This window comes from Branchiostoma lanceolatum, chromosome 1 (assembly GCF_035083965.1).
Source record: "Branchiostoma lanceolatum isolate klBraLanc5 chromosome 1, klBraLanc5.hap2, whole genome shotgun sequence".
In the NCBI taxonomy this organism is placed as follows: Eukaryota; Metazoa; Chordata; class Leptocardii; order Amphioxiformes; family Branchiostomatidae; genus Branchiostoma; species Branchiostoma lanceolatum.
In genome coordinates, this window is record NC_089722.1 from 31,368,418 (window position 1) to 31,383,074 (window position 14,657).

The 14,657-nt window shown below is 43.0% G+C and overlaps 1 pseudogene; it reads left to right on the forward strand.

The window, feature by feature from the left end:
- Nucleotides 1–1,013: 1,013 nt before the first annotated feature.
- LOC136421739 (carotenoid-cleaving dioxygenase, mitochondrial-like) lies at nt 1,014–14,609 on the forward strand (annotated as a pseudogene).
- The last annotated feature ends 48 nt before the right edge of the window (nt 14,610–14,657 follow it).

The window sequence follows — 14,657 nt, forward strand, 5'->3', positions numbered from 1 at the left end:
AGATTAGTCACAAAATAAGCACATACTTGGTGTAAATTTATATTGGTACAGTACCGGTACTTCATGATCCGGTATTTTGGACCTGTACCTAATCAATTTTTACGGTAAAGTACCGGTACATGTACGCAGCACTACTATGAACTCTCTCCACACTGCTCTATCCTCAGTCATTTTCTTCACTACTTGGAAGTTTGGTTCTTCTTTCTGGTAATCTCAATGATTTGGTCTAGCCACTTCTTTCTTGGTCTGCCTGCTTGTCCTTTCTTTTTAGGTGTCCAATTGAAGATTCTTTGTACATTCCAGCTGTCCTCTGGCATCCTGTGCAGGGGTCTAAACCATCTCAGTTGATTCCCCTCAACTAATGCCAGTATGGGCTCAACGGACATAGTTTGGCAAATAACCTCGTTTCTGATTCTACCCTTTCTGGTAACTCCAAAGATGAGCCGCAGTACTCTCGTCTCGGTAGCTTGTACCCTACTTTCCAGTTTTGTAGTAGGGGTCCAAACTTCATTTCCATGTAGCAGGACTGGTCCCAGTATGGTAGTATAAATGCAGTCTCTGGATATGTTCTTCTCCTTTAAAGGCATCCAGAGCATTTTATGAGGCTTGAAACTGCATGTCCGTCAAATATTTGCATTTTCATGTTTTAATTTTGCATTTCTGCCTTTTGACGGAGGTGGGCGGGGCTGTGGTATCGGTCAATTTGCACTAGGAGCGTGAAACTAAAAGATCACCATGTAGCTTATTTTTGTGCCGCTTTTGAGCACTTTTGATAGGAAATCCGTGGCATTAAATGTCAACTTCATAAAGATTACAGCAACTAGAATATTTCCAGTTTTCAAGCCTCATAAAATGCTCTGGGCGCCTTTAAGAGGGGGTACAGGGCATATACGTTTTTGGTGAATTTTGCAATCCTGTTTGACCCAGAACACTGCACACACAAAAACATTGCATTTTCAAATGGGTCAACCATTTGAAAAATCAATGTTTTTTTGTGTGCAGATTTGAAGAGCGCCTCAGGACTCGAATCCTCGATTGTCAACAGTATGTTCAATCGCCTTCTAATCCACAAAAGCTCAGGTAGACTGTTGTTGGAGTCTGTTATAAGGGGGATCCTTTCTCGAGGCAGATTAACTCCCGGTGTATGCGCTATACAGCTCAGGTAAGTATGTCAAGTTCTGCTATTATGTGACCTTGCGCGACTAAGTGCATTTACTTAACACGACTTTCCTCACTTCACTCAGGTGTAAATGAGTACCTAACTCATCCAGGGTTAGGGACGTCCCTCGGATAGGACGTTAAATGGAGGTCCCGTGTTTGGGGAGAGCCACACCCCGTGTACGTACATGTAAAAGTACCCACCACATCTTTCGAAAAAGAGTAGGGGCATGCCCCGGTGTGCGATGGTCCAAACCCTACAGTCTGGTCTGGGTTGACATCTTGAAAAGGTGATAGTCACCTGTTATGTAAAACCTTCCACAAATGTTGTAAATCAAAATAAATAAATAAATAAGTGGCCAAGGGTGCTAGTAAGCGACTCAGACGCGTAGTTAGATCTACTCAGACGCGTAGTTACATCTCGGAGCTTTAATACACACAACCGATGGTGGAGTCAAGATGGACACGACTGAAGAACACGTGATCCTAACTATGATGTCATCTAATAATAGTATGATTACATCATTAACAAAACCAACTCTATGGCGTTGATGCTTCCATGTACAGAGCGTTTTTTCGGTGTGTATGGATGTTTGTGTTCTTGTGTGTTCGTGGTTATTGGAATACACTGTAGAGTAGTGCTGCGTACCTAGACGAAACATCAGGTACAGGTAAAGGTATCGGTACAGAGGTTTAGGTACAGGTCCGGACCTGTACCTGTACCTGAACTTCTTCAATAATGACAGAAACATGAATAAACTGTTTTCAACTTGTCAGTATCTTTATACAAAGAACATAACTAGGTTTCCTACCGATAAACTCCCTTGGCCTTGCAATAAAAACTCACGGCCTGCCGGAATGATCTGTTGCCTATTAGTTACGCGCGCTGTCATGTTTGGTGTTGCATGAGGCCATGAGGTCAGGAAATCAGTCACACAAAAAGCACATTACTTGGTGTAAATTTATATCGGTACAGTACCGGTACTTCATGATCCGGTATTTTGGACCCGTACCTAAACAATTTTTACGGTACAGTACCGGTACACAGTACTACTGTAGAGTGGCAGGAAGTGAGTGGGAAGATAGTGTCACTGAAAAAGTTACACATGCAGCCGTGACAGGAAGTAGAGTTCAGAGGCGGTAGAACTCATCCTCAGTCGCAGACTCCATCCGGCTGTTTTCTTTTAAGTTACCGTTTTTATTACATTTTTTCTTATTCCTGGCCAGCAATAAGAAAAAATAAGAAGAAAATGGTAACTTAAAAGAAAACAGCCAGAAGGAGGCTGGAATGGAGGCCAGGTAGAACTAGTCTTTAATCAGACATAACAGTGTCATTCCGAGTCTGCAGAGGATCGATGACATCCTCCGCAGACTCCAAAATTAATGAGATAGGGCGAAAAAAAACAAGCCGGGCCAAAAAAAACAAGATTCCTATATTTTCAAATGTTGAGATCATAATTCTTGTTAAACAGGTCTTTTAGTCCTGTATTCATTCATATATGATATAAAACCTCCTTGATTCAACAGTAAACATGTCCTTGTAGATGTGTATACATGTCAATAGACTAACTACAACAAATGAAGAAAAGAGCTTGTTGTACCATCATCTGAAGCAACTACACTGGGCATTCATATGCGATGAAACACCTTGTGTATACAGCTCAATTAATCATTTATATCATGTCCTTGCTAGAACAAATGCAGAAAACAGCTTGTTATTATACCATCATGGGCAGGAACTACACTGGGTACCTATATGCAAGGAAACACCTTAGACTGTCAACGTTTACGGCATGTTGGCCAATTTTTGGCATGTTGACCACCGTCGGAGGGCAATGAAATTTCTTGTTTTTTATTTCAAAATCAGGCGAAAATTAATGAGCGCGCTGATGTCATCCATAAAAATTACTTGCTGACTGGCCTAATGACAATTGTTCCCCTTACACAGGACCTCAAGTCAACACTCTGGGATGGACGCTCTTTTTAAGTCGGTGGAGAAGACAGCCCAGCCTTTACAAGCTGATGTCAAAGGTAGCACTACTACATAAATTATATTTTACATAATGTAGTTATCTTAAAGCAGTTTATCTAAAACTACAAGAAAGATAAACGGTTACCTGAATGTAAAAGTGCAATCATGTTCATTGCTAAGATAGTCTTTCATTCATTAGCTATAAATACTGGCGTCACACTGTTGACAACCTTCAGCCATGTTTGTTGATCGCCCCGAGTTTGCCTAGCCTGTGTTTACACAAGCTCTCGGCCGGAGGTTACGGACCCCCACCCCAAGGTTACAGGTCCGGCGTGGGGGTCCGTAAGGAGCGCGATTTGTCAGGCTACGAGTTTGCCGAATTTCAAAGTTTCCAGAGAGTGGAATGTATGTTACATTACCTCATTACCAAGGCTATGGACTATAAGGTGGTATAAATAGGACGTATCAGTAAATGGCTACATCTATTTCCTGCAAATACGATATATTTCAATCTAACCAAATGATTTTCTTATATCATCTTAAAATCCACAAGGTCAAATCCCAGAATGGCTGAAGGGCAGCTTGCTGCGGGTCGGTCCCGGAAAGTTTGAAGTCGGCGGCCAGTCATACAACCACCTGTTTGATGGCTTGTGTCTCATTCACCGATTCAACATTGAAGTAGGATCTCCAAGAAGATCTCTACGGGGGCAAAATCGTTTCAGCCGGCCAGCCTCAATCTACAGCTACTGTATCCGGCTGTAGACTCTGGCCGGCTGATACAATTTTGCCCCCGTAGAGACATTTGCCTGAAGATTATGAATAGACCAGTTCACGTTTAGATTGTGTGGTGGTCTTGTCGCTAGTGTTGTTGACTGAATCTAAAGGTTTTGGGTTAAAATCCCTAGCAGGCCTCAGTGTTGTGTCCTTGGGAAAGTTGCTTCAAATACAATCTCCAAGCAGATCTACACGGTGCCAAAACCGTATATGCTAGCTAGAGAAGGTCCAGTCAGCCAGATAAGCTATGGTGCCCAACTGGAGCTTATCTGGCTGACTGGGTCTTCTCTGGCTAGCATATACGATTTTGGCACCGTGTAGATCTGCTTGGAGATTACTTCAAATACACATATTTCCTCACTCAACTCGTAAAAATGAGCACCTAGCTTCAGTGATGTGTTATTGCCTACGAGGCAAAATATCAAGTTACACCTCCTTCCAGTGGAAAGGTACAGTCAAACCTGTACAAGTGACCACCTCAATATAAGGACCACCTTGCCAATGCCTACCTGTAACACTTTTTGCTGGTCCCTTAGATACTTTTTTTCCATTGATACAAGCATGACGAATTCTGTCTATATAGGGACCACCTGTCCACATAGACCAGATTTTATTGGTCCCTGGAGTGAGTGAGTGAGTGAGTTTTGACTAGTTCTTTTTACCAGGGTTCAAAGGTGACGTACCAAAGCCGTTTTCTGCGGAGCGACTCGTACGTTCTGGCCCAACAACAGAACAGGATTGTCGTCACCGAGTTTGGAACAAACTCCTATCCAGACCCCTGCAAGAACATATTTTCAAGGTGAAACATGTATTACTAATAACAACATGCACATGTTGGTAAAGGCTAAGTCATGTTCTTTTTTCACACCCTTTCAGTGTTCTCGCCAGGCCTTTTCAGTTTTGGGCCCCTCCTATGCTGTGATTTGGACCCCCTATGCCGTGATTCGGACCCTCTATGCTGATTTTCCATGGTGAAAATTGTATACTAACAACATGCACAGGTTTTAAACAAGCTATCAGCCATCCAAAAATCAAGACCATAGCACGTCCAGGTCAAAAGATACAAAAACGGAAGTTCTGCTGCAGTACCAAGGTCACATACCAGGGGCCCAAAATCGACCTTGAACTTAGGCTTCACAACACCTGCCCACACACCTGCCCAAATATTATCGTAATCTATCAAGAGGTTCTTGAGTTATGCTGACTACAGTAGTGCGGAAACACAAACAAACAGACAGACAGACAAACAGACACACACACAGACACACCGAAAACTATATCTCCATTTCTCATGGAGATAAAAACCAAAGATATGTTCTCTTTTCACTCTGTGATAGTTAGGAAATATCTTTTCATGAAATTGAATTATTAGGATTCCAGGCTACTTCCAACCCAGCGCCAACTGAATGTGTGACTGATAGGGGCTTTTATTGACAGTGTCATGTCAGTGAACCAGAAATTTGCTTGATGGGACAGACAAAAAGGTTACCCCATTTATCCAAAAATCTAACTTAATGACATGAAATTGATTAAAATGTATTTCGTAAGGTTAAAATGACAGATTTAACAAAGAAAATCAACAACATCGGATCGCAAACAATGAGTTGGACGGAAAAAGATTTAAAGCCGGAGACACTGCCCTGTTCCACAGTGTTTAATTCTATTTATTCTTCTTTTTTGGCTGACAGGTTTTTCTCCTACTTCTGGGATACATCCGGACCCTCCGATAACTGCAACATAAACCTGATGCAGGTGCGAGATGAAGTCTACGCTATGACGGAGAGGCCGGTTATGAGGAGAGTCGACCCTCAGACTCTGGAAACAGACCCGGAAAAGGTGAATGCACCCGCCAACGTGCAGTAGGGCAGTGTACCTAATTGCATGTCAAAACCTTCGATACGGGTGTTCGGACCGGTCCGGTACTTCACGATACGACCGGGCTTCCCTGGTTTGATTCGGACCATTCGAACTCGCTTCGTGTGCGCCTGTGGCGCCGCTGTCAAAAATTTGAATACCGGATTCGGACGTTGGAATCAATGTTGTTATTGTTGGAGGACACAATTTTATATTCTATATACCACATAAACGTAATGGTAACATCATTTATGTCATACCTGGGCCACGAAAACGTTCGACACGGGTCTTCCGGACCGTGTGATAACTATCCGTATCGCATGAGGTTCTAGAGTTGTATCACACGGGCTTCCATAAAATATATCGAATGCATTTCGAGCGCGCCGGTGGCGCCGCCGTCGAAAATTCGAATACCGGATTCGGAGGAGGTTGGAATCAATGTTGTTGCATTTTTTTGTTCGAGGACACAAAACTCCCTCAACTTCTGGCGCATTCCGCATTGAAATGTGTGTTTTCTCGGGTGGGTATGACATAAATGAAACACAACACGGTGTATTCCGCATCACCCGAGGTACAAGCCCGACCGCGGGTAGCCGGATCGGGGTTCTTAGTTGTATCAAAGAGGTTGTATCACACGGGCCGGGCTTCCATAGAGTATTCAGAATGCATTTCGAGTGCGCCGGTTGCGCCGCTGTCGAAAATTTGAATGCCGGATTCGGAGGTTGGAATCGACGTTGTTACGAGTTCTTTGTTCGAGGACACAAAACTCTCTCAACTTCAGGCGAATTTCGCATTGAAATGTGTTTTTTGGGGGGTTGGTTACGGCCGTCGGGCGATCCTACCCGCGGTCGGGCTGGTACCTCGGGTAATACGAAATACCCCGTGTTGTATTCTATATGGACAGGTACCACCTCATTACCTCATTATCTGCAGCAGTTTGTCGATAATATAAAATTACTAAACACTAAAATCTTCCAAAGGTCAGACTGAGGAAAAGTTGCTGAGGGAGGGAAATATATACGCGTTTGTCTGCAAATGCTTGTACTTCCTTCCTGGTTATTTGTGTTCTATCATCAGGTGGACACTTCTAAGTACGTGGCCCTGAACCTGATGACAGCCCACCCCCACACGGACCAGGATGGAACGATCTACAACATGGCGACGCGATTCGGAAAAGACGGTCTCTTTGGCCTGGTCAAGATCCCCCTTCCAGATGAAGGCATGTATCTGCTATGAAATCATTTGGCTGATAATAAACATCAAGGTTTGTTTTGTTTGCGTAATGCAATATTACCGGTAAACCGCCTCGATCACCTATAGGGCAAATTAACACATTCAGTTTTGTGCAGGTGTTCAAATTGCATCTATTATTGCACTACAACAATGACAATATTTTGTAACACAGCCATTTGTTATAATACATGCTCGTACTTTGTTATATGTACTTGGAAAGCAAAAGGTTGTTTTGTGGTGGTTTGAATGTCAATGTGTTTAGGGTTTTGATATGACTTAGAATCTAAAGCTTCTGGGTTTGAATCCCTGCACATGTAGCAGGCCAAATGTTGTGCCCTTCGGAAAGGCACTACTGTAAATGCATTTAGGTTCGCGTGGTTTTTATTTCGCGCTGAGGCGAAAGCTAGTGTTCGCGGTGGTTTTACGTTCTCGGCAGCGCTATAGTCACATACTCCTACAGTACTAGTGTTGGACAAAAATGTTCTCGGTGGTTTTATGCTCTCGGTGGTTTTAAGTTCGCGGTGGAACGACCGCCGCGAAAACCGTGAACATAAAACCACCGCGAACATTTCTGCATTTACAGTATTACCCTATTTCCTCGCTTGACTGAAAAAGGTATGTGTAGCTTCGGTAAAGCCAGCGTCACAATTCATCGTCCGAGCCGGCGTCACAATTCATCGTCCGAGCGTCGACCGTATTTTCCAATGAAAATCGTCGAACACTAAAAACTAAAAATCCCCCATGAGATGGTACCATCTCTTGGACATGAACGGACTTGGACTAACCTGGTAAAAGGCCAATATTTGGATCAACTTTAATTTCTTAAATTGCCCGAAGCCCACGCAATCGACAGGACGTCGGCCGTACTTCGGCCGAAAATGCACATTTGAAGCTCGCCAACAAGTCGGCCGAGCTGAATTTTTTATTTGTGACGGGGGCTTTAGGGACGTCCCTCAGACAGGACGTGAAGCCGGATGTCCCATGTCTGAGGATAGCCACACCTCGAGCATGTTGATTATCCTACTACACGTATAAAAAAGAATAGGGTCCTTTCCATGTACTCTCCAAGCAGAGCATGGGTTTCGGCTGGTTTTTGACGTGTTTTTATGCGTTTTTGTCGGGCTTTCTACTTTGTCATATTTTTATTGTATAGCCAACCCCCCAAAAAAGATGACAAAGTAGAAAGCCCGACAAAAACGCCTAAAAACACGTCAAAAACCAGCCGAAACCCATGCTCTGCTTGGAGAGTAGTACCAGGGTGATTGGATCAAACCTTACACAGCCCGGTCTTATATGCTTGTACATGTATTTACTTAACAAAACTGGTGTATTTTCCGGTTATGCAAAACAAAACAAAAATGTCCGACAATTTTTGAATCAATTTTCTTTGTCCAGGGGAAAGGAACAACCCGACCCAGAAGGCGTACATGGTTGCCACTGTTCCACAGGCGTCGCCGAAAAAGCCGAGTTACTTCCACAGCTTCGGTCTGACAGAGAACTATGTCGTCTTCGTGGAACAGCCCATGTACATCAATGTCTGGAAAATGATGTTTGCCAAATTCACATCAGGAAAGAACGTGTCTGCTGCCTTTGAGTTTGACAACAATGCTTCGGTAAAGTAATTTTCATTTCCTAAAAGACCGATTTGAAGGATTAAAAACATGTCAAAGCTAATTATAAAAGAATCAAATCATCTTTTGATCGAAGTCAATGTAAATATTTCATGTTATCGTTTGTTCCTCTGAAAGTGCCAGTGAAATGAAATTTCCTCAATAATGCTGGTAAAAAGTTGGTCGTTTTTGAAAACGTCTATGTAATTTTTAAATCAATTGTCAACTATATATTAGTGCTCCTTAGTGGGACAGATTAGCAATGGGCCGTGACGTCACAGAACAACCCCCGTAAAAAGAACTTACCAATAGTGTTATGCATCTCTAATGCTCTCCACAGACACGATTCCACGTTATTGAGAAGAAGACCGGGAAGGTGTTACCCACCGTGTACCTGTCCGACTCCTTCTTTGCATTCCACCACATCAACACGTATGAGGAGGATGGACAGCTGGTGGTCGATCTTTGTTGTAATGAGGACGGAGACGTCGTCACCGCCGGGTACCTGGAGAACCTGAGGAGCGCAGGGTATCCCTTAGCTATCGTTGCGGCAAAGCGATACGTTCTGCCTCTTCAGCCTGACGAGGTATGTTTGAGGGGAGAGCTGAGCAAGACTAGCCTCCGTTGCAGGCTTTCCCACGGCGATTTTTCAACTTATCGGGGCCAGCTTCTTTAGCTGTGGGGGGGGGGGGGGGATGGCGTACCTGCTTGAGGCCCCGTATCTGCTTGAAATCCAGCGGTTACAGGATCGCAGCGGTTACAGGATCCCAAGCAGATACGGGGCCTCAAGCAGATACGGCCCCCAGCCAAAGAACCTCGCCGTGTGAAAGCCTGCAACGGAGGCTAAGCAAGACTACCTTAAAGAGCCAGAATTCTTCACCTGGGGAAGTCATAAAGGAAGTGCTCCTACCGTGACTTGTCCAGCATCTTGAGGGGTGGATTGACCCCCATAACCACATGAATTCATAAAAGGATTAGACTAGTCTACAAGCCAGAAACAATGGCAGGGACAGATTACCATAATAACGGTTAGGGAATTCAAAATTTTGTACCGCACTCGTTTTCATAGGACGTGTGTCTAGAAATATGACTTGTAGTTTTGGTGTCTTCTTGTAGTGCAAGAAACGAGTATAGACTGGGGCCCTGTAGAACTGTACAAATAACTGCCAGCTAATGTCTCGAACTAAATAACAAGCCAGTGTTGTCATTACTTTATTTGTGGGCTAAGTGTGCTTTAATCTATCTTCTTTATGTGTAGCCATACTTTAATTTCTGATATTTGTTGTTATTTCAAACATAACTTGAAGAGTAACTTATACTTGGTAAACTGTCTCAGCCAGGCCTCCACTGATCTGAATTGCACTGGTGCCAGTAGCATACTGAAGTCTATAGTTTACATTATCCGGCCTTTTGATAGTTTTGCTGGGGTCTTTAAGTTTATTTGTTTTTGCAGCAACTTAATTTTGTTGTAAAAGAGGAAAGGAGGTCTTCGCGGTGTTTTAAGATAAGACAATTCTGTAGTAGAGTAAATGTAGTACATTAAATGTAGTAATACATTCGTGACGCGTTATTATTATTATTCGCGTTGTCATGAATTTACAGGGAACACAGAGGCCACCGTGAAAAACGTGAAAAAACAGATGAGATTTACACTATTTTTGAATCAAAAGAAAAGCATGACATTGAAATAGCGAAAACACCTCTTTGCCTGGTAACCTTGAATCTTATAACTTTGAATTTAAGATTAAAAGACCTCTGCTTCTTGCTGCTTTGATCAATTTACAGGTGACAGCAATTCACGATGACTGTTTTTCTTCTCTATCAGGCTTCTGACCAGGACAATCTTGTCACTCTGGCTGACACTGAGGCTTCCGCAGTTCTTCGGGAGGATGGAACCGTCTTCTGTACCCCGGAAAGACTTTGTCCAGGTACATGTATGACCAGCCCAACCTGCTTGCTCCTTTGTGTACTTCTGGCCATCGCAACTTGACCTTAGCCCATCTAAAGGAGTTTTATGAGAATTGATATTTTGATTTAAAAACAATGCATTTATTCCTCCTTCTATGTTGTTTCATGCCAGACACTGTGGAACTCCCCCGAATCAACTACGACGATTAAAATGGCAAGAAATACCAGTTCTTCTATGGGCTTACAGTGCAACTAGACATGGTGAGTGTCGGGTATTTAGGAATCATGTAGACCATATCATCTTGATTTGTTGATTCTTGGAGATTTTAAAGGCACCTAGAGCATTTTATGAGACTTGAAAACTGTAAATATTTTAGTTGCTGTAATCTTTATGAAATTGACAATTAATGCCATTGTTTATCACATTTGCGTTCGGATTTCTTATCAAAAGTGCGCAAAAACGGTACAAAAGCAATCTACATGGTGATCTTTTAGTTTCACGCGCCTGCTGTAAATACTGTACACGACATAGCCCCGCCCACCTCCGTCAAAACGTAGAAATGCAAAATCAAAACATAAAAATTCAAATATTTGACGGACATGCAGTCACCCTCTCATTTGTCGAACCGCTAATAGTGATGGACAGTCAGAACCAGTCTATCAGGGCTTGGATTTTCAATCAGTTCTCATCACACAACGACATCGTATCTTTGCTCATTTGATTTCGATATGTAATGGTATAGTCTTATTGAGGCTTACTGTGTGTAGGAAAGACTAGAAATTTGAGTTATTTTTATTCAAGTTTCAAGCCTCATAAAATGCTCCGGATGCCTTTAATGTAAAATTTCATCATGAGGACATCACAAAAACAGAAAGCTCGAGTGAAAATTTGCATCTGTCCGTTAACTCTCTGAAACTGACACTGTGCACCAAAGTACGTCAACCTTTTCCACAGACCATGAGTATTTTTGAAGTCAGAGAACCAAGAATTTGAATGGCTGTGTCCAAGACAGACATAATGCTTACTACTTATTTTGGACACCAAGTAGGTCCAACAAGTTAAGGAAATTTTTATGAATGAAATTTTTATCCTGGTATCCAAACCTATAAATAGCTGCCAAGTCTCTTTCTACTCTTAATACGCAAATATATTTGTGTAATTTTTTATTAGAGGACGGAGACTCGGCAGCTATTATAGGTTTGGATTTTATCATTATTATTATTGGGTAGGCCAGGGGCTGAATTGTGAGGAGCGCATATTTGGCGGGGCTAGATCTCAAGGGTCTGTAGCGACTGCCATTCGGCGCGCAGGTGACCTCGATACGACAATTGCCCCATGTGCGGCCATAGGACTGTCGGTTTTGAACCACTCACACCGGGAAGGACCCCTACTCTTTTCGATAAGTGCGGTGGGTTCTTTAACGTGCTCAAGGTGTGGCTCTCCTCAAACACGGGACCTCCATTTAACATCCTATCCGAGGGACGTCCCTAACCGAAGCTAGGTACTCATTTACACCTGAGTGAAGTGAGGAAAGTCGTTTCAAGTGCCTTTCCCAGGGGCACAACGTCAACGGGACAAATCAGGGAACCCCAGACTCGAACTCAGTATCTCTGGGTTCTGGGGCCGAACATCCTGCCACTACGCCACCGCGACGCAATAAGATTTTAGGAAAAGAGGAGTGGGCATGAAATCTGTAGCAACTGTAGCAAAATGATACCTTTCTAAAGCAGCCCACAATCATTATGAAGACAGAGGGTAAGAAAAGAGCACAGATATGAAAGGCATGTCTTTTTTTGGCTAGGTGTCGCCATATCATGATATAATACAACTGCCACAGTGGTAGTCCTTAATTACACGAATGTCAGAAGAAATTTTCACTATTGGTTCAAATGATGCAAATAAATTTCCTAATTTGGATCAGTTTTGGATCGAATGTTCTGTGGATGCCTGTGTCATGTTTTTTTCCCTATCTACAGCTCATAAAGGGGGATATCCAGACCAAGTCGTCAAAGTCATGGAAGGAGACGGGGTGTTATCCCTCGGAGCCTATCTTTGTGCCAGCACCAGGAGCGACTGCTGAAGATGAAGGTAAATACATGCTCATACGCTCGGCATGGAGTTTTGTTCAGCTGCTTGGCTCGGTCCCGGCCCTCCCGTGGGTCGGGCTTGAACCTCGGGTGATACAGAATACACCGTGTTGTGTTCTGTATCTACATCTTCCTCAGGATTTGTCCATCATTTTTGAAGCTCCTTTCAGAAATCAAACGCTCAGTCTTGATAAATCATCATGCACCTGTGATTTACCAGTTGGACATGGAATTCGAAAGGACACGATATACTGATCATTACATCTTCTCCTCCCCAGGAGTGGTGCTGTCCCTGGTGGTGAAGTCGTCGGGCGAGGACCGTTCTGTCTTCCTGCTGGTCCTGGACGGGGAGACGTTCGCCGAGGTGGCGCGCGCAGAGGTGCCCAGCCCCGCTCAGGCCTGCATGACCTTCCACGGGATCTTCCTGCCTAATGCTTAAAGCCACAGACAGCCCCAAAGGAGAGTGTTCTAGTTCGGCTAATGATCTTTTTCTGAATCCAAGAAAGAAATTGTATAGACAATTTGACCTTGAACTTGGACTAGGCAGCAGTTGCATTATACAGAATCAATATTCTGATAAGTATATACCCCCGAGTACCCTTCAGATTAATTACAGCCAGGTGTAACATGCTATATGGCAAACAACCGTTGGACAGACTTCAACATGGCGTCTCTTAGGAAACCTTGGGTTGAGCTTAAAAATTACCCTTGCAATGTGTTTCTGGATACTTGTTTGTCAACTTATAGCCTTATAGTAACTGTATTCTCTACTTGCTTTCGGTAAAAAATGGACTTTGATTTTTGCCAATCATCCCATTGAAACCCATACTGAAGACTTGAAAAAAACGGCGCTTACAAAAATTGGCGGCTCTTAGGAAATCTAGGTCCGATGTTGAAAACAATGTTTGTAGCGTTTGTGCGAATAGTTAATTGTTCATCAATATTGTCACCAACTTAATTCTATTGTGTTGGCCCAACAATTGACCTGGAACTTCAGCAATAACCATCATGCAGTACACCACATGAATCTGCATGAAGGGGCATAACTCAATACCTGGACTCAAAGTCGTTCATTTATTTGTTCATCTGTGAACAGTTTTAACAAATTTGGTTAGTTTTGTATTCATAAAGATGTGGTCTTTTACACCCACTTCTGGCGTTGTCTATGCCTTTAAGTCACAATAGCCGGGCCCCGAAGCCACAAATTTGTCCTAGTGGATTGCTGGATACGGGGGGGGGGGGGTACCTCCCAGTGTTCGCATGATTAGCTCACGGCTTCTAATTGTTATTGGTCCCGCGTTGATTTTAATTCTGAGTTAAAATGATTCGGGGTCCTGGCCGGCCACCGCAGGGTGTCCCACGTAGGGGTCACTCCTGACAGAGACCCTTACGTGTGTAGGTGTAAATTGCTTTTCTTTCACAACATTGGGGCCTGCTAGGGATGATAGTTTTTGCTTTTCCCGAGCCTAGCCTGTGTTATACAGTCTATCGTTGTAGGGCCGCCTTGCTCTAGGGGACTGGTTCATCACATTGACCTATGATTCCCATGTTGACATTGTATAATTAGGAGTGTGATTTCAGTCAGGTTATGCTCATGATCAGAGGCTGGTCTCTTTTCTTAATTTTTTGGGCCAATATAGTGTATCGTCTAAGCCCCAGACATTGTTTTATAGAAAAACGTTTCATTTTATTGTCTGCTCTGTGGTATGACATACATCAATGGCTTATCATCTAGTCAGACTATTTGTAAAGGGCTGACAGTGTTATCCTCTGTGCTGTGAAATGTAATACATTGTTGCTGGCTGTTACCTGCGCTTTCTTAAAATATATTGTGATACTTTGTAGAGACCTTAATTCCTTAGCACAACTGTATCTATTCTTTTTTTGTGTGCGGTAAAGATATTTTTTATTTAATCAGCCAAATCAATAGTGGAGGAATTGAGATTGTTGACAGACTTAATGTTTAAAGAAATTTTCAATTTGCATATCTTGTATATCTATTGTGCTACTAACAACTATTTTATCTGAGTGCATGACTGTGTGAATAGACTGGCTTTTTA